The sequence below is a fragment of the Watersipora subatra genome, chromosome 5, assembly GCF_963576615.1.
Source record: "Watersipora subatra chromosome 5, tzWatSuba1.1, whole genome shotgun sequence".
In the NCBI taxonomy this organism is placed as follows: Eukaryota; Metazoa; Bryozoa; class Gymnolaemata; order Cheilostomatida; family Watersiporidae; genus Watersipora; species Watersipora subatra.
In genome coordinates this window covers 25,181,756-25,203,181 of record NC_088712.1, presented here as the reverse complement: position 1 = coordinate 25,203,181, position 21,426 = coordinate 25,181,756, and the positions used below count along the sequence as shown (strand labels likewise).

Genomic DNA, 21,426 nt, shown 5'->3' with positions numbered 1-21,426 from the left:
TTTTGAGTAGAAACTTATTAAATTGATATAACAATCAATAGCTCTGTAATCTATAATATTAAAACAATTAAAAGTAGCAATATAATTTAAATCATTAGTTGTCAAAGTTAAAAACTTGTCATAAACGTTTCCATTTTTGTCTTAATACTATGCAATCATGTTGAGCCTCTCATCAACTTGTATATAAAATTGTCGTCTCGCAAGGTGCCTTTGGTCAGAATAAACCTAAATCAAATCAACTCATTTTTAATTTCATAAAATAATTTCCATTTTGTTGTCAAGCCACCAAATATTGACGAAGGTCCATATTTAAACCGAGTCCCAAAATTATTAATATGTTAGTATCTCTTTGGCATCTTTGATTATTTCTAATTACATAAACCAATGAAAGTTGAGACACTAACAAAATGGCAACATCAACAACCTTCTACAGCATATAAATTACATATTTTTCTATCATATAATTCAATACATCATACTCTTGGCTTTCGAATGGGCCATTGCTTGAGATGGTGAGACAGACATTGGTAGGTATTTATAAGATTCCCTCAAAACTCTACTGCAAAAATGTTGAATAGTATAGGCTCGAAAATTGTTTTGTCACATATTTCATATTTGGGGTTGCGTGCCCTTAATGCTCATTCTATGGTTTACCGCTTAAATTTATCAAATACGATAATGACACTAGTGGCAGGCCAAGGTAGGACAACTCCAGAAAACCAATGGATATGGCAAAGGAATCAGTGTCATAACATATGACACTTCATGAACATATTATTTTTATGATAAATACCTCAGACTCGAAGCACCATACTATGTTTCCCCGATGATCTTACGCACTAGCCCCTCTCTTTTTATTGTGATATAAAGGCACGACTGATATTAACTAATTTCAAGCATTGTGTGATCTCGCGAAAGTGCGATTGACATATAGTCGTAAGGCCACGCAACCGCAGGTCGCCAATTAATTTATCGGATTTCATTACCTTTATCAACGGCAGTTTATTTGTTGAAGCATAATTAACTAACCCAGGACATGTGTTTGTATTGGTCGGCCATTTGCATGATCCCCAGGCATTGTTGGTTATCTAGAATCTTAGTTTATTGTTAGCGCTCTCTGGATATAAAAGCACCGATTATCACAGAAAGGCGCAGCCTCAATGGCAGCGAAAGGAATCGGCTACCTAAGGCTAAATGATAATTATGACACCACATTGTGGGAACCGCAACCAAGGGTTTTTTTATTGCTGGACATCCTTTTGACCCCATGTGTTTCATTGCTCTATTATTTTTTCTGTATTAAATATAGGCTCATTCGTGAGCAAAGACTCTGATGAACTGGTATATATAATGAAAGGTTTATAATTTATGTGCTTTAAGCTTGATTAAGCGACTCTCTTTGTGTCAATAACAGTGTCACTTCTCCTGTTTGACAGAAATAATCTACCAGTAGCATGGGTTTCCTACACTTGCACATATTCAGTCACATGTGTACATGATGGAAATTTTGTGAATCGCCTAGAAGCTTATAAATATCTACGCACATTTTCAGAGTATAGAGATCAGCTGGAAAGTGAGTTTATAATAGTTGGTGTGCACAAACTGACAGATTAACACTCTCAGTCTTTCCTACTAATAAACTTTCAACTTAAAACCTTTACGATTAGCATTGACACATTCCAACTTTTTATATGCTTTAAAAATCTAAAAATTTTGACGGTTAAATGTAGGGTACATTTTTTATCCCTACAAGTAAATATGGAAACAGGAGAACATGCACTAGAGGTTGGATCGTTAAGTTTAATATTTTGATATGAAGTTGGAGCTGTTGGCACTCAGGCTGAACTTATGACTGAGGTCATAGCAGCAAAAATAAGCTCTCAAAAGTGTCAGTTTTTACGTATAAATATAATTAGCCTCCTTATCAGTGTAAATACCAAAAATACAGTGCCTTTAAATAGTGCAGTAACTGGATAAAGCAAACAGTAAAAGGAAACACTCACTATGTGAGCGATGTTGTAGTTGTCTCAAGAACAAAGGCTAGTCCAGTTTTTTTGTTTTGTATGCCAGAAGTAAGTTTGGAGAGATCTTGGAATGGATTAGGTAAATTACAAATATTTTACTGTTCTTATAACATAAAACGCTCAAGGCGCAAGCAATCCTTGAACAGATTATTTACGCTGCAGGAGCGTGTATTGTCTCTCATCAGATTATTGGAAGACAAATCTAACCCTTTTAAAAGTCAAGCAAATATCGCTTGTATTTTTTCCTTTCTTTCGAGCAGAGCGACATTAACTCTTTTGGACGCAATAGATTTGTCAACTTACTTCTAACTTGTCATGCTTTTTAATTAAATATGCACTGGGAATCTGGGAAATATCTCGACCAGTTGATATCTATTGCTTACAATTAACTTGTAATGATATTATGGCATGTGCCGTGAAATTTGTTGAAACTTTCATCTTTTTATTTAAATATATTCAAGCATATTTTTATTTTGTAACTTTATTTAACAATTTGGCATAAAAGTTCATTTCCCTCATTGAAATGTTTGTTACAGTTTGAAGCAAAAGCTGGCTTGTTGTGTGCAATAAAAGATTAGTTATGTGCTTTGATCGACTGTAAGCTGAGTTAAGATAGATGCCGTCAAATTATAGTATGCTATAAATCTGAACATTAATAAAGTATATTATAATTTATTAAATGCTACAAATATATAATATATTCCAGAACAAGGGGCATAATTGAATCATAATTCTATTACATGCATAAAAATTAACGTTCCTCAAACAAAAATAGAAGTATCATTTTCTCGGCCAGTTACGTTCTGATCGTTGCTTTCGATGAAATGAACATTTTTTAGCTGCCCAATACTGCCGCAGTAGTCCTGCACCCAATCCAGCGCAGTTGTCTAACTTCTGCACTCTTGAAATTGTTAATATTAAAAAAGTCTGAACAATTTTTTTAGCAGAGCAAAACTTTTGCATGTTGCATTTTATCAACATGCGCACACAGCACAACTTTTAGCCTAAAAAAGGGAATCATACGCCATTGTGAATATAAACTGTTTTTAAATATGTCAAAGTAAACAAGGAACTGTTACTAGCTTGGCATAGTTAATAATTATGTATTTTGTGTTGCTTTAACATTTTAACAAAGAAACTGAAATGCTTTAAAGTTGGAAAATAGACTTTGATATGAACGGAACAATGAAAAGAATTAATAGTTATTGTTGGAACCGAGTCATTACTAATATGATTTTGTAGACACTTTTTCTATTGCACACTTGATTTTATTGTTTTTTAAATATCAAGGAATGACAATGTGGTGGTCGAATGGATGAAGCATTTAATCATAAGTTTTACAGTAAGTGGATGAAAAGTCTAGATAATGGAACACCTGTAAAAAGGAGACCTGATAGAGACCGACACACCATTTTCTCGGCTAAAGTCTTGGAACCTATAGAAACAGGAAATGAATGAGAAAGCAAGTCATTATGATGTAGAGTGGACCCCATGATATGAGATTTGGACAGTATCCCCTATTCATACACTCTCTAGAGCCAGTGAAACTCAGTACACAACAAATTCTTCATGTGCATCTTGTAGAGCTGAAGCTGGCATCTGGTTGACTCTGTGCCTTGATGTTTGCTGAAACAGAAACTTGTGTGGATTGGGTCAGCTCCAATTGTTTGCTTTATTGGCAGCTAGCCAATCTATGTTAAGATGGTGACCTTGTCATTTTATTAGCTTCTATTAAGAGTTGTCACAACATGCTTGAGTTATATATTATATAATTCTCATATTATTTTCAATCTAGCTGAAAGTTTTGCGATCAGTGGAATTACTGAATATCAACACTTGCAATAATTCAGAATTTCAGAAATTCAGTAGCATCAACTGTGGTCTCAGATATTTATATCTATATTTACTAGCCAAATTCCCGGACACTGCACTGGTATTAAAAACTAGCTTGCAAACAGGTGCAGGCAATGTAGTTGCAAGCCACTGGTCATTACCCTGGCACATTGCCAAAGACTAATTTGAGTATGTTACTATTCGTATTACTAAACTTACCAATGTGAGCCAAGAAAACAAGGTTTAGTATTATTGAGTAACACATAATGCTATGCCTATAGCCCGGTTCCCATATACGCCGCAAAGCACCGGCGACAGCACCGCAGGCTATTGCGGTAAAATGGGAACCTACCCGCCGCGGATCGCAGTGCACCGCCGGTGGATGCCAGCGGTCAACGCGAGAGTTTGCGCATGTTCAAATTTTGCAAACGGCCGCAGGCAAAACATTCCCGAAATGCACTGTACGGGTAAAGGTCACCATTATTGGAACGGCATACAGATCGAAAATTTTATTTGATTGCGCAATTATATTTACGATATTATTAACGATGTGGCTTTATGTGAGCATATCCCGTAGAGCATAGCGTCGCAAGCATTTTACTGCGTATGTTATCGCCGGAGTCACGCAATCGATATGGGAACCAGCCTTATCTTAACTGACATTACAGCTCGTATTGCCTCAAAGTTCAATGCATCTCGCATAGCTTAGTTGGTAAGATATTTATCTGTTGAAGGGAAGGCTGTGAGATAAAATCTAGCTAAACACATATTTCATCATTATATCTTTAGAGCTACAGCTGAACAAACTGACACACTCACACACACACACACACCCATATGCACACGCACGCACGCACACACGCATGCACACACACACTTACTACATGCACACCCACAATCACAACATCACATTCATGTAACATATAAAAACTAGCGGAATAGAAAGCATTGCATGGGTCTAATAAATCAGCTTATAAACAGTGACAGGTAATGTAGTTGTCTTCCATTTGCCATTAGTCTGGTCCCTAGCCAATGGCTAAGTGGAGCAAGTACTAATAAGAGCTGTAAGAGCAAGCATTAAATGACGTTGTGCCAGGCAGAGAGGTAAGTGAATTTTTACCCAAATTGCAACATAACTCGGCTGAAAAATCATTCAATGTTGCTTGGCTTAATTGGGTCGAAAATGGCTTGGAAAACAGAAGATTCTAAGATCAAATCCAGGATGAAATTGATATTTCAATCGTAAACCTTAATAACTATACATGGACTAAGCGAATCACACACACATAAACATACACACAGACTTTGAAGATTGTATATATATATATATATAAAGACAATGGTCATTTTCATTTTAGCAACACTTTGAATGCTTGATAGATATTGTCTCCTGGTACACGATCAAAGTGAAGACATCAAGACTATCTACTTGTTACTTCCAGATCTCAGGTATTAACTTTGCAGTGAACGAAAAATACAGTCACCTGTTTTGGCTATTCCCGTATGAAACATTTTTATGCTTTGAACAAATCTTTTTAGTTAGAAAAGTTGGTGTGGCTGACAAGCCTTATTGAAAATGTTTTGAATAAAATGACATTCCAGACATTTTATAGAGACAACAATTCAAATCTTATGAGTTCACACTTGTCCATCTAGTCAAATTAAAGTTAGCATGGGAAATTTTAGCTGCTTCATAAAAGCATTTCTTCTTAAAAACCTAGTTTAATGTACAAACAAAACTTGCAATTGTTTTCAGGTTTACATTAGATACCCTACATGATGAATATACTTGCGGAGTTATATTTTGTGAAAATTGTCTTTTCATGCATATTCGCAGATGAATTTCTTCGCTGCTGAAAACTGCCACTCTCTATAGGAAAAGTTAACTCTATTGCTGCTAGTAATAGAGTTATTCCTACGCATGCGCACACCGCTTGTTCCGGTTTAAGTTTAGCTTACAACTGCGAGGTGGTCAAGCTAAGCCACGTTAAACAATTTTTGCTGCGTCCAGAGGTTTTCACAAATAGTCATCGCTTTGGAGGCCTTTGATAAGCCAACAATTTGTGATAAGTAATGAGTTTTTTCAAAACTATTTACTAAATTAGTTGAATTTTACTTTGGTTCTTCGGTAAAACGCATTATTTATTTTTTCCATCCCTACCGCTTCATTATGTGTTTTAATGTGAGAGAGAAATTTTTCATCATACACGCAAGCACAATACTGCAAGGGTGGTATATGTCATACTTAGAAGATCACGAATCATTCAGGCAAATCTGGAAATTGAGGTGGAAGTGACCGCAGCTACTTACGAGAAGAATAAATCTGTTTTAAAAGATTAACAAAAACGCCTTTACGAGCACAAATTTTTGGCCAACCGGCAGAACTTTGCAATAGTAAGCCAGGAGGAGAGTTCTGATGATAACTTCCTTACCAGTCATGTAGTAGCGGGAGAATTGCCTTTAATATCTACCCAAGACAGTGACAATAATATATAGCTACTATTACCAAAATAACTAGTCAGAGAGCACCATTACACGCTAGTATTCACTTATCAAGAGTATCAGTTTAATTTTATTGCTCTAGACAACCGCCATATAGACTAAACTGCTTATATTTACTCCATTCATCGTTTGTAAAATTTTATTTGTAGTCAAAATATTTTATTTGTACACTCAAGTTTGCAATAAATTATAATATATCTATACATGAAATAAAATATATAATTTAATCATGTTTGCTGCAGCGATATCAAGAAATTGTTGTCGATGAAGGGGTCTAGGATGACTGGTTGCTTCTCAGCCAATATTCCTGCCTTGATGAATATTACTACTTGTCTCTAGTTTTCGTAATCGGAATAGGTTGCTTTATTCTTAATCTGCAGTAAACACAAAAAAGAACAAATATTAGCAAGTGTTAAGGAAGTACAAAAAACAATAGCTGAAGTATTCAATGAAAGCGATCAGTTTTTAAGCAAAAGAATTAACTAATGCAGTTAATAATTGAAAAACGTATCTGCACTGCAAATCAACTACATACCATAATGTCCAGATCAGAATCATTATCATTCTCAACTACGATATTAGAGATTGATGGAGTTGATTTCAATATCAAAAGACTGTATGAGAGATTTTTGCGATGACGAAGCCATGCTGAATAATTTGTGAAAACTTTGAATAATGTTGTAAAGAAGTTCAATGCAATGGCTATAAAACTTGAAGCCCGGCTATGACTTTAAAGAAGTTTTGGAACTCGGCTACGTTTAGTACTTCTGTCTAGTGGCTATTTTGGCAATGACGCCTTTCTGCATATCTTGTGACAGCCTTGAATAATTTTTTAAAAAAATGTGATGCTTTGGCAATGGTGTTAGCTCAAAGCCCAGGCAATAATTTTAAAAATGCTTTGGAACTCAACTACGTTTAGTATTTATATCAAAAACTAACCTAGCAGCTAGTTTTTAATTTGTTGCAGTAGTTATTCTCCCTTGTGATTAAAAATAGAACTAATTATTCACGGACTTCAATAATTCGCAGAATTGACGGTTCGCGAAATCGCGAGTTTTTATAACCAACAAATATTTTCATCCTGTAGGGTATATTACACAAAAGAAAATTATATATTACTTAGTTTTATGAAGGCTAAACCTGCTGTAGGATTTGAAATTCTCTATGGAAACATGTGACACAACATCAGTAAAATAACCATTAGAAAATATGATACGTGATAAGCATTTATGTAGTATGATGTGTATCAACAGACTTGGAGTTATCTTCTAAACCTGCAGTTACAGTGGAATGCTATCAAAACAGTAATAATTCTATCGATTACCTGAGAATTGACACAGAGAACTTAGCAAACACCAAACCATTTTCCTATAAGGCAATTATTTCATCATCATAGCGTAGTGTTTAGTCATCACTAAATTATTCATAAAGATTTCAGGCTAAAGCTAGTACTGATGCCTATCTGCTTAGCGGCTGTTGATAGACCCCATCCGACTTGGCATTCTCTGTTAAAGATTAAAGCTACTGTAGTTCTCTTAAAACTGTCAGAGTTAGGCAACCAGAAAATGTTTAACCTGATTAAAAAGTCTGAGAAAACAGGCTATAAAAGTTTACAAATGGCAGTTTGAACTTTGATTGTCCGTGCAGAATCACTGTGAATGAAATGTTTAAGTCAGTGATAGGATTTGTTCTGAACCTTAAGTTTGATCTGATCAGTTGCTAGTTGGATTTACTGAATAGCAACTGCACAATCTAGTGATCCTAACACTGTTGCTAGCCCGTTTCTGGCAATGCTTCTAGCTTTGGGCATGATAATGAACTCATTTGCACAACCAAACAAATACCTCAGAAAAGTTGATTGAAATGACAACTCCAAAGTTTGAATAACCAATGTGTAACATAAAAAAGAAACTTGATTATGTAGTTGGTTATTATTACTGAACCCGACTTCACTAGAGAAACATGAAAACTTTGGTGCAAAACTTTGGTCTGTCGCAGCACCGAAAGCTTCTATGTGCATATTTATAGTAGTACCTGCACAGCTTGTCTATGTAATTGGTTAGTGACACCTATATAACTTTTCTACATAGTAAAAATGGCACCAACAAAACTTATCTATATTTGCTGGTGTCACCCACATACATGTAACATGTCAAATTAATTGCAAAGTGGCACTTGTGAAACCTGTCTGCGTATCTGATTAGTGACACCAGCCAAGCTCATCAGCCTCTTAACAGTGATGCCTGCAAAGCTTGTCTTTGTATCTCATTAGTGAGTGCAGCCGGTACAAAGTTTATTCCAATAGCTATACTCTGGCAGTCTAGTGCTCTGTGAAACAACTTCAAGTGTAAAAACTTCATGTAGAGTTGTTAAAAGATGCTGGTTGATGGTGGACTGGCACATGTGTTAGCAATCTGGTTTATAAAGCTGAAGGTGATGAGTTCAAATCTCTAGCCCTGGATTTTTTTCCAAACTTTCAACTGTGGCTTTTAAAGGATGGACACTGCTGTTATTATGATGAAGACTAACAATCTGGGAGTCTGGTGTGCCATGATATATCCTCAGGTGTAATAGCTTAAGGAACAAATATCCCATAACATGGCAAGGCTGTCGATTGTCATAGATGGTGGGGTGTTGGTCTACCAAGCCAGAAGCTGTGAGTTCAAATACTGTAGACAGTAATATTTTTCCTGAATTACCCAGTATGGTAACATATGGAAGAAAAATCTAAGATCTTACTTTGGCCACAACAGAATCAATAAATATATTCTTATAAATAATTGAAGATAATGAAAGATAATTGTAGAGAGGCAATCACAGCAGCGAGTACAAGTAGGCTTAACAAGATTTTGATAAACAGAAATACAATTAGTGGAGAATTTGTTTGATTGTCTAATGAGGTAATTTGTGGATAAAAATGGTATAATAAATCTAACACCACAATAATTAAAAATAGAACAAAAAAGTGCAAATAAATGGTTAGCCTGAATTACGGCTCACACAATAAATAATCAATTAAACGGAGTGACTATGTTAAAAAGACTGAAATGCATTCCAACAACATGAGTCACATGAATCATTACACACTTCACACCTGCGTCAACTTTGGCATACCTTGTGACTTTCATATTGTAAGTAACATTATACACAATTTAACAAAAGGGAAGTGACAAACATGTGTTAACAAGCTACTGATTGACACGAAGCATTGTGACTGTCTCACCTTTGACGCACTTCTCAAGGTCAAACATGCAGTTTTATTAACGAGTCAATAACCAAGTTCTGACAGAACACATTACAGGGTCTTGCCCACTGATAAACTCATAGAACCTCCCATACCCATATTGGTTAACATAATGATTAACAAGCGCTTCTTTGCCGAACACTGTGACATCATCATCAGTGGAATTTATCTGTTGATCAGCAGTAGCAGAGGTAGTGATGCAAATCAACAGACCATGTCAGAGTTTAGAGTTTCAACTTGCCCTGCCAGAGGATAGCCTATAAAGAAGTAAACACTGTAAATAACCAGATGCAACTACTTGAGCAGCAATTACTGTATCTCACACCAAAAGACAGCTTAAACCATAACTGCACCGAACCGCTTTTATCACCTTTTCTAGGTAAATCAAACACGCTGACTCCGATTTGTACTCAAAACAAAATAATGATTGGTCCATTAACTTTCAAAATCATGAAGGCTTTTTACAGCGTTTCAATATAGGTCTCGCAGACAACACAATCGACGCAGCAAGCTACGCCTATAAATTTGGGACGTTTTTAGGAACGGAAGTCGGTGATGTTTAGTTTGATCTAGAATTATAGAGATGGGTGTTTTAAAACCCATTATTCTCTAAATTCAGCCTTTAAAATAATCTCAGTCTTTTTCTAAAAGGTAGATACGATATTTACCATTGCTTGTAGCTTGTTTAATAAGCTGAAGGCCAAGAAAGATGAGGCCATAAAAGAGCAATTTTATCATAAGCTAGCGTTGTTATTGGGTCCAGTGTAAGCGAGATAATTAACACAACAAAATTAATGATATGGGCTAAAGGCTTATTCACACTATATCACCATATTATGGCATTGTCATTATTGAACCATGAATTGATGTCATTGACAAAACATTGCGGAAACGCCGAGAAAGTTTGCAGCTAACAAACTTTCCCAATGCTACGTCAAGCATCGATACCGCCTTTCAAATGTGAACCATTTTAGCGATGGTAATTCACGGTAGTGGATAACGTGATCTATTCATATACATTTATGATTGTCGCTGCGGGACTACATTTTGATTCCCACATGCTAAAACAAAGAGGTTCCTTCGCAAAAAATTAACAAGCTAAATGTCACCGAGTATTTCCTGATGCAAACGTGAATAGGTTTGTGATAGTGTGAACATGGTTATCATTGAGGATCGCTGAAGTGTTGTGGCATCAACACCAAACTCCTACGATGTAGTGTGAACCAGCCTTCAATAGCCACCGCCTTCTAAATGACATCGTTTTCGAGACAAAATGCAAAGTAATCTCAAAACTGTTTGCAATTTTTTTATCGAGGCAATAAATATGAAAAATAGTGTAACCCTAGTGACCAGCATAGTTAACTTGCTATTTGCAAAACTTTTACTCGGGATTGTGGCAGTTATGGTTTAAACTAATTGACTGTGAAAATCATGAGTACAGTTTATATATGATTTACTCCTGTGACTCAAAGAAAATATCAAAAGTTTGGTGTGAGGCTTATACATGGGGGCAGCATTTTCATGAAGATTTACGGTACCGAAAGAAGATTTACCTCAAGGATTTACACAATGATCTACCAAATGAGTTATTCTGATCACTTTTAAATGATTCCAATTGACATTAATGACTTCTGTATAAATTTACTCAAAAAGATATGTTTGTACATATATGAAGAGCTGTTTGTGTCAAGGAAGCCCTTTTTTGTTCATCAATCGAAAACCAATCATGAACGCCACCAGCATGCAATAAAAATTTACAAAGTTTAATGGAAATGGTAAAATTTACTATTTCATCCAATTACAGTCATGCCAGTTCTTTTTCTTACTAGTGATACCTGCAAAGCTTGTCTGTGTATCTCATTAGTGAGTGCCGCAGGTACATAGTTGACTTCAAGAGCTATACTCTGAAAGTCTAATGCTCTGTGAAACAACGTCAAGTGTAAAAACTTCATGTAGAGTTGTTAAAAGATGCTGGTTGATGGTGGACTGGCACATGTGTTAGCAATCTGGTTTATAAAGCTGAAGGTGATGAGTTCAAATCTCTAGCCCTGGATTTTTTTCCAAACTTTCAACTGTGGCTTTTAACCCTTTCTTGCATGAATATAACTGCCATTGAGCTAGAGGATAATAAGCAAGCAAAAACTGCACATTTACACACAAAATACACCAAACATTTATTATTTTACTTCCACCCCATCTTATACATATGTAAAAATTAATGTCCTCATATGAGGACGCCATGCAGTTATTAAACAATGCGCTCTGTCCTCATATGAGGACAAACAACAGTATGTTGGTAGCATTATAGGCTGTAGTCAGACAAAGTCACTTGGTATGATATGCTTCAAAGCATTCTGGACAGAGAGCTTTTTTGCAAATTATGCACAAGTATCTGGTTTTGCTGTGGCAGGTTGGAGCAACACATCGGCTTGCATATTTCATAGCTGACTTTTCTGGCCAATCTCCCGCATCAAGGTTGTATCTAAAGTGATTCAACCAGTGTTGTGAAAATTGTGAGCTTTTAAGTTGTAGGGTAGCAATATGCACATGTTGACTAAATAAACATTTTTACAAGTAAAAATTTTAAAATAAATGAGTAAACTATTACTATTACCAAAATTATTAGTAAACTCAAGACTATTCAGTAATTGAAAACTTCATAATGATCACTTTGCTTACCTCATCTCATCTGGTACCCTCGTTTTGATGTTTGTTAGACTAGGAGGTGTACATATGAGATTGATGGCCTCCCTTTTTTTAATTTGACATTGTCCAGCCTTGTGTGATTAGCGCTCGTGCCACAGAGCTGCGGAACTCAAGCAAATCAATGGTTTATCCATTCATGCCATCATTCAAGCCATCCCTTCACAATTGTGACATTTACAAAATGCAAAAACAGTTGTAAATACCAACGCTTGTGCTTCAGGCTGTGCATGTAGCATGAAATAAAAAAATATGTTAAATCTACTCATCCCGTATGTTTGTTATAGACTTCAATAGCATGAGGCCTGATTACATCTACATACTTCTTTGCCTTTTTGTCCCATCGCTGTACTACGCTGGTTGGTTGCATGCCAGCAAATGTGCTTGCAGTGGAGACAGGATTGTTATCATTCCACTTCACAATGGTGATGTTGTCTTTGTTAGTAGCATAGGTAGCACTTCCTCTTGTTCTCATACCTTTATCACAAATCAAAACTGCATCTGCGCCGCATAGCCGATTTTTGAGGAGAGTACCAACAGCATATATTTTTTTTTCTTTAGCTCGGTCAACAGCTCCAACGTTGTAAACAAGTTCGCAAAGTAAACCTTGTGGTTCTTGCCAGCCAAACAGTCTGATAACCACATCACAACATCTGGGCTCAGTCCCAAGATTTTTTCAGGTCTATTACCGCTTGCTCCTTGATACAATTCAAAGTCATCTATGTAGCCTGACACACCTGATCTCACCCATATTTTGTAACCCCATTTCTTCGGCTTACTCTTGATATATTGCTTTAGACCACTCTGGCCAGTGAAAGGAACTATCTGCTCATTGATACTATGACATTCTTCAGCATCTACACTTGTAAGAAACCTTTTTCAAAGAGCTTCCATCACAGGGTGTAGCTTCCATACTTTATCAGTAGAGTTTGCATCATGCTTTTCATTTTCTACAAAGTGAAGGTGACGGCGCATGGCTTTGAATTTATTGACACTCATTGCATCAGCAATCAATCTACATCGAGTTCCCTGGTTGCTGGACCAATACATCCGTAATCTTGGATATCTTATGTAGGTGATCACAATGTTTATCCCCAAAAATACCATAAGTTCCCCTCTTGTAAGATTGAATGCAGAGTTTATGTGTACCTGCAACGCGTACAGATTTGTGTTATACACAATGTCATCTAGAAAGTCATTGTCAAAAGAATTCTTGATATATTGACTGGTGTTTCAGTATTTGCAAGGTTTACTTGACGTTTACCAGTAAAGACAGGTTCGTTATGCGCATAGTCGTTGTCATTGTTGATTGTCCAACTAGTTGATGCTTTGATAATGGTTGGTGGTATTGCTTTGTTTTGACCAAGTGTTGAAGGTGTAGAGTTAGCAACTGGTGGTGTCTTACACATTTGCTCCTGTGAAGCTGCAGCTGAAGTAGATGCTGAAGAACAAGAAGTCGATGCAACGGCCACTTCTCTTCTGTGGCAAAGGAGTTGTTGCGATGGCTGAGGTAGAAGGTTGAGAAGACAGAGAACAGACAGAACTCAAAGTGCTGTTGCCGTAGAATTTCCCCCTGCTCAAACTTAAAGTCTTTGAGAAGTATTCCAAGTCAGAGTCATCGCTAACCTGTTCCTCTTGAGCATTCACATTGTAGTCTGCGTCAAAATCACTGCAGTCACCTGATGATGAAATGTAGCCATTTTCAGAGCCTGAGCATAAAATAACTTGAAGTGCCTTAGAGGCTGCTTTTCTGGAGTGCTGACTACTCACAGTTGAGAGATACAGAAACTTTAACAAGACTAAAAACAATGTAGACAGTGTTATTATCAACAAAATTTCTAATGAAGACTTTATGCATAATGGAATTTTCATTCAGTTATTGCATGATGTCCTCAAATGAGGACAATTCATTTTAGTCACTTTGAAAGTTTTAAAAGTTTGTGAACAACATTGTTTTATTTCAATCATTTACCCGAAAGACTGAACAAGCTCAGAAAAAAATGACACATTTCTAAAAAGAAGAGGAACTTAAAAAAAAGCAAAAGAATCACTGATAATTAGCAAACTCACCTTTTGTACAGCTGCCTGACTTCAGATTTCCCTCCAGACCTTGACCTACTTCCCATGACCTCAATAACAGTACAACAGGAAAGAACAATTTGTAGAATATTGATTGAATGATACAAGAAAAAACAACTTCTAAATTTTAGGTTTAAAAATTGAATGTAGTATTTTGTCCTCATATGAGGACGTCATGCAAGAAAGGGTTAAAGGATGGACACTGCTGTTATTATGATGAAGACTAACAATCTGGGAGTCTGGTGTGCCATGATATATCCTCAGGTGTAATAGCTTAAGGAACAAATATCCCATAACATGGCAAGGCTGTCGATTGTCATAGATGGTGGGGTGTTGGTCTACCAAGCCAGAAGCTGTGAGTTCAAATACTGTAGACAGTAATATTTTTCCTGAATTACCCAGTATGGTAACATATGGAAGAAAAATCTAAGATCTTACTTTGGCCACAACAGAATCAATAAATATATTCTTATAAATAATTGAAGATAATGAAAGATAATTGTAGAGAGGCAATCACAGCAGCGAGTACAAGTAGGCTTAACAAGATTTTGATAAACAGAAATACAATTAGTGGAGAATTTGTTTGATTGTCTAATGAGGTAATTTGTGGATAAAAATGGTATAATAAATCTAACACCACAATAATTAAAAATAGAACAAAAAAGTGCAAATAAATGGTTAGCCTGAATTACGGCTCACACAATAAATAATCAATTAAACGGAGTGACTATGTTAAAAAGACTGAAATGCATTCCAACAACATGAGTCACATGAATCATTACACACTTCACACCTGCGTCAACTTTGGCATACCTTGTGACTTTCATATTGTAAGTAACATTATACACAATTTAACAAAAGGGAAGTGACAAACATGTGTTAACAAGCTACTGATTGACACGAAGCATTGTGACTGTCTCACCTTTGACGCACTTCTCAAGGTCAAACATGCAGTTTTATTAACGAGTCAATAACCAAGTTCTGACAGAACACATTACAGGGTCTTGCCCACTGATAAACTCATAGAACCTCCCATACCCATATTGGTTAACATAATGATTAACAAGCGCTTCTTTGCCGAACACTGTGACATCATCATCAGTGGAATTTATCTGTTGATCAGCAGTAGCAGAGGTAGTGATGCAAATCAACAGACCATGTCAGAGTTTAGAGTTTCAACTTGCCCTGCCAGAGGATAGCCTATAAAGAAGTAAACACTGTAAATAACCAGATGCAACTACTTGAGCAGCAATTACTGTATCTCACACCAAAAGACAGCTTAAACCATAACTGCACCGAACCGCTTTTATCACCTTTTCTAGGTAAATCAAACACGCTGACTCCGATTTGTACTCAAAACAAAATAATGATTGGTCCATTAACTTTCAAAATCATGAAAGCTTTTTACAGCGTTTCAATATAGGTCTCGCAGACAACACAATCGACGCAGCAAGCTACGCCTATAAATTTGGGACGTTTTTAGGAACGGAAGTCGGTGATGTTTAGTTTGATCTAGAATTATAGAGATGGGTGTTTTAAAACCCATTATTCTCTAAATTCAGCCTTTAAAATAATCTCAGTCTTTTTCTAAAAGGTAGATACGATATTTACCATTGCTTGTAGCTTGTTTAATAAGCTGAAGGCCAAGAAAGATGAGGCCATAAAAGAGCAATTTTATCATAAGCTAGCGTTGTTATTGGGTCCAGTGTAAGCGAGATAATTAACACAACAAAATTAATGATATGGGCTAAAGGCTTATTCACACTATATCACCATATTATGGCATTGTCATTATTGAACCATGAATTGATGTCATTGACAAAACATTGCGGAAACGCCGAGAAAGTTTGCAGCTAACAAACTTTCCCAATGCTACGTCAAGCATCGATACCGCCTTTCAAATGTGAACCATTTTAGCGATGGTAATTCACGGTAGTGGATAACGTGATCTATTCATATACATTTATGATTGTCGCTGCGGGACTACATTTTGATTCCCACATGCTAAAACAAAGAGGTTCCTTCGCAAAAAATTAACAAGCTAAATGTCACCGAGTATTTCCTGATGCAAACGTGAATAGGTTTGTGATAGTGTGAACATGGTTATCATTGAGGATCGCTGAAGTGTTGTGGCATCAACACCAAACTCCTACGATGTAGTGTGAACCAGCCTTCAATAGCCACCGCCTTCTAAATGACATCGTTTTCGAGACAAAATGCAAAGTAATCTCAAAACTGTTTGCAATTTTTTTATCGAGGCAATAAATATGAAAAATAGTGTAACCCTAGTGACCAGCATAGTTAACTTGCTATTTGCAAAACTTTTACTCGGGATTGTGGCAGTTATGGTTTAAACTAATTGACTGTGAAAATCATGAGTACAGTTTATATATGATTTACTCCTGTGACTCAAAGAAAATATCAAAAGTTTGGTGTGAGGCTTATACATGGGGGCAGCATTTTCATGAAGATTTACGGTACCGAAAGAAGATTTACCTCAAGGATTTACACAATGATCTACCAAATGAGTTATTCTGATCACTTTTAAATGATTCCAATTGACATTAATGACTTCTGTATAAATTTACTCAAAAAGATATGTTTGTACATATATGAAGAGCTGTTTGTGTCAAGGAAGCCCTTTTTTGTTCATCAATCGAAAACCAATCATGAACGCCACCAGCATGCAATAAAAATTTACAAAGTTTAATGGAAATGGTAAAATTTACTATTTCATCCAATTACAGTCATGCCAGTTCTTTTTCTTACTAGTGATACCTGCAAAGCTTGTCTGTGTATCTCATTAGTGAGTGCCGCAGGTACATAGTTGACTTCAAGAGCTATACTCTGAAAGTCTAATGCTCTGTGAAACAACGTCAAGTGTAAAAACTTCATGTAGAGTTGTTAAAAGATGCTGGTTGATGGTGGACTGGCACATGTGTTAGCAATCTGGTTTATAAAGCTGAAGGTGATGAGTTCAAATCTCTAGCCCTGGATTTTTTTCCAAACTTTCAACTGTGGCTTTTAAAGGATGGACACTGCTGTTATTATGATGAAGACTAACAATCTGGGAGTCTGGTGTGCCATGATATATCCTCAGGTGTAATAGCTTAAGGAACAAATATCCCATAACATGGCAAGGCTGTCGATTGTCATAGATGGTGGGGTGTTGGTCTACCAAGCCAGAAGCTGTGAGTTCAAATACTGTAGACAGTAATATTTTTCCTGAATTACCCAGTATGGTAACATATGGAAGAAAAATCTAAGATCTTACTTTGGCCACAACAGAATCAATAAATATATTCTTATAAATAATTGAAGATAATGAAAGATAATTGTAGAGAGGCAATCACAGCAGCGAGTACAAGTAGGCTTAACAAGATTTTGATAAACAGAAATACAATTAGTGGAGAATTTGTTTGATTGTCTAATGAGGTAATTTGTGGATAAAAATGGTATAATAAATCTAACACCACAATAATTAAAAATAGAACAAAAAAGTGCAAATAAATGGTTAGCCTGAATTACGGCTCACACAATAAATAATCAATTAAACGGAGTGACTATGTTAAAAAGACTGAAATGCATTCCAACAACATGAGTCACATGAATCATTACACACTTCACACCTGCGTCAACTTTGGCATACCTTGTGACTTTCATATTGTAAGTAACATTATACACAATTTAACAAAAGGGAAGTGACAAACATGTGTTAACAAGCTACTGATTGACACGAAGCATTGTGACTGTCTCACCTTTGACGCACTTCTCAAGGTCAAACATGCAGTTTTATTAACGAGTCAATAACCAAGTTCTGACAGAACACATTACAGGGTCTTGCCCACTGATAAACTCATAGAACCTCCCATACCCATATTGGTTAACATAATGATTAACAAGCGCTTCTTTGCCGAACACTGTGACATCATCATCAGTGGAATTTATCTGTTGATCAGCAGTAGCAGAGGTAGTGATGCAAATCAACAGACCATGTCAGAGTTTAGAGTTTCAACTTGCCCTGCCAGAGGATAGCCTATAAAGAAGTAAACACTGTAAATAACCAGATGCAACTACTTGAGCAGCAATTACTGTATCTCACACCAAAAGACAGCTTAAACCATAACTGCACCGAACCGCTTTTATCACCTTTTCTAGGTAAATCAAACACGCTGACTCCGATTTGTACTCAAAACAAAATAATGATTGGTCCATTAACTTTCAAAATCATGAAGGCTTTTTACAGCGTTTCAATATAGGTCTCGCAGACAACACAATCGACGCAGCAAGCTACGCCTATAAATTTGGGACGTTTTTAGGAACGGAAGTCGGTGATGTTTAGTTTGATCTAGAATTATAGAGATGGGTGTTTTAAAACCCATTATTCTCTAAATTCAGCCTTTAAAATAATCTCAGTCTTTTTCTAAAAGGTAGATACGATATTTACCATTGCTTGTAGCTTGTTTAATAAGCTGAAGGCCAAGAAAGATGAGGCCATAAAAGAGCAATTTTATCATAAGCTAGCGTTGTTATTGGGTCCAGTGTAAGCGAGATAATTAACACAACAAAATTAATGATATGGGCTAAAGGCTTATTCACACTATATCACCATATTATGGCATTGTCATTATTGAACCATGAATTGATGTCATTGACAAAACATTGCGGAAACGCCGAGAAAGTTTGCAGCTAACAAACTTTCCCAATGCTACGTCAAGCATCGATACCGCCTTTCAAATGTGAACCATTTTAGCGATGGTAATTCACGGTAGTGGATAACGTGATCTATTCATATACATTTATGATTGTCGCTGCGGGACTACATTTTGATTCCCACATGCTAAAACAAAGAGGTTCCTTCGCAAAAAATTAACAAGCTAAATGTCACCGAGTATTTCCTGATGCAAACGTGAATAGGTTTGTGATAGTGTGAACATGGTTATCATTGAGGATCGCTGAAGTGTTGTGGCATCAACACCAAACTCCTACGATGTAGTGTGAACCAGCCTTCAATAGCCACCGCCTTCTAAATGACATCGTTTTCGAGACAAAATGCAAAGTAATCTCAAAACTGTTTGCAATTTTTTTATCGAGGCAATAAATATGAAAAATAGTGTAACCCTAGTGACCAGCATAGTTAACTTGCTATTTGCAAAACTTTTACTCGGGATTGTGGCAGTTATGGTTTAAACTAATTGACTGTGAAAATCATGAGTACAGTTTATATATGATTTACTCCTGTGACTCAAAGAAAATATCAAAAGTTTGGTGTGAGGCTTATACATGGGGGCAGCATTTTCATGAAGATTTACGGTACCGAAAGAAGATTTACCTCAAGGATTTACACAATGATCTACCAAATGAGTTATTCTGATCACTTTTAAATGATTCCAATTGACATTAATGACTTCTGTATAAATTTACTCAAAAAGATATGTTTGTACATATATGAAGAGCTGTTTGTGTCAAGGAAGCCCTTTTTTGTTCATCAATCGAAAACCAATCATGAACGCCACCAGCATGCAATAAAAATTTACAAAGTTTAATGGAAATGGTAAAATTTACTATTTCATCCAATTACAGTCATGCCAGTTCTTTTTCTTACTAGTGATACCTGCAAAGCTTGTCTGTGTATCTCATTAGTGAGTGCCGCAGGTACATAGTTGACTTCAAGAGCTATACTCTGAAAGTCTAATGCTCTGTGAAACAACGTCAAGTGTAAAAACTTCATGTAGAGTTGCTAAAAAATGCTGGGTGATGGTGGACTGGCACATGTGTAAGCAATCTGATTTATCATACTGAAGGTCATGAGTTCAAATCTCAAGCCTGGGATTTTTTTCCAAACTTTCAATTGTGGCATAAAATCGATGGAAACTGATGTCATTATGGTGAAGACTAACACTCTTGCAATCTGGTGTGCCATGATACATAATCAGGTGTAATAGCTAAAAGAAAATGCTATTACATAACATGGCAAGGCAGTCGATTGTAATAGGTGATAAGGTGTTGGTCTACCAAGCCAGAAGCTGTGAGCTCAATTACTGTAGACCGTGATATTAGTTCCTGAATTGCACAGCATGGTATCATACAGATGAAAAATCTAAGATCTTACTCCGGCCATGATGGAAGCACTAATATATTCTTATAAATAATGAAATATATTTGCAGAGAGAGTGCAATCATGGAAATGATTACAATTAACCAGATTTTGATAAACAGAAAAACAATTAGTTGAGCATTTCTTTAATTGCCTAATTAGGTAAGTGGTAGAAAAAGAATAATAAACTAAATCTGAATCCACAACAATTAAAAATAGAACAGAAAAAGTGCAAATAAATGATTAACCTGAATTACGGCTCACACAACAAATAATCAATTAAATGGAGTGACTATGTTAAAAGTCTGAAAGGCATTCCGACTACAAGAATCATTTGAATCATTACACACTTCATAACTGCATCAACTTTGCTATACCTTATGACTTTCACATTGTAAGTAATTTTATACACATTTTAACCAAAAGTAAATGGCAACAATGTGTTAACAAGCTACTGATAAACCCGAAGCATTGTGACTGTCTCACCTTTGACTCACTTCTCAAGGTCAAACATACAGTTTTGTTGAAGAGTCAATAACCAGGCTCTGACAAAACACTTTACAGGTTTTTGCCCACTCATAAACTCACAGAATCTCCCAAACCCATAATTGTTTACATAATCATTAACAAGCACCTCTTTACCAACTGCTGGGACATCATCATCAGTGGATTGTATCTGTTGACCAGCAGTAGCAGAGGTTGTGATACGGGTCAACAGAACATGTCAGAGTTTAGAGTTTCAACTTGTCCTGCCAGAAGATAGCCTAAAAAAGAGTAAATATTGTAAATAACCAGAGACAACTACTGGAGCGGCAATTACTGTATCTTACACCAAATGACAGCTTAAACCATAACTGCACCAAACTATTTTTATCACCTTTTCTAGGTAAATCAGACACGCTGATTCCGATTTTGTACTCAAAACCAAATAAAGATTTTTCCAT

General features: G+C 36.1%; 2 long non-coding RNA genes across 3 annotated transcripts in view; one reads left to right on the top strand and one right to left on the bottom strand.

Moving 5' to 3' along the window:
• LOC137396171 (uncharacterized) overlaps positions 1–21,426 on the top strand; it is a 419,486-nt gene that overhangs the window by 72,526 nt on the left and 325,534 nt on the right. The gene's annotated exons all lie outside the window — the stretch shown is intronic.
• Positions 20,558–21,426, bottom strand: part of LOC137396824 (uncharacterized) — an 87,959-nt gene continuing 87,090 nt past the window's right edge. For both annotated transcript variants that reach the window (XR_010978623.1, XR_010978622.1), the window contains exon 6: positions 20,558–21,246. This is a non-coding gene — a long non-coding RNA (uncharacterized lncRNA). The remainder of the gene's footprint in view (positions 21,247–21,426) is intronic.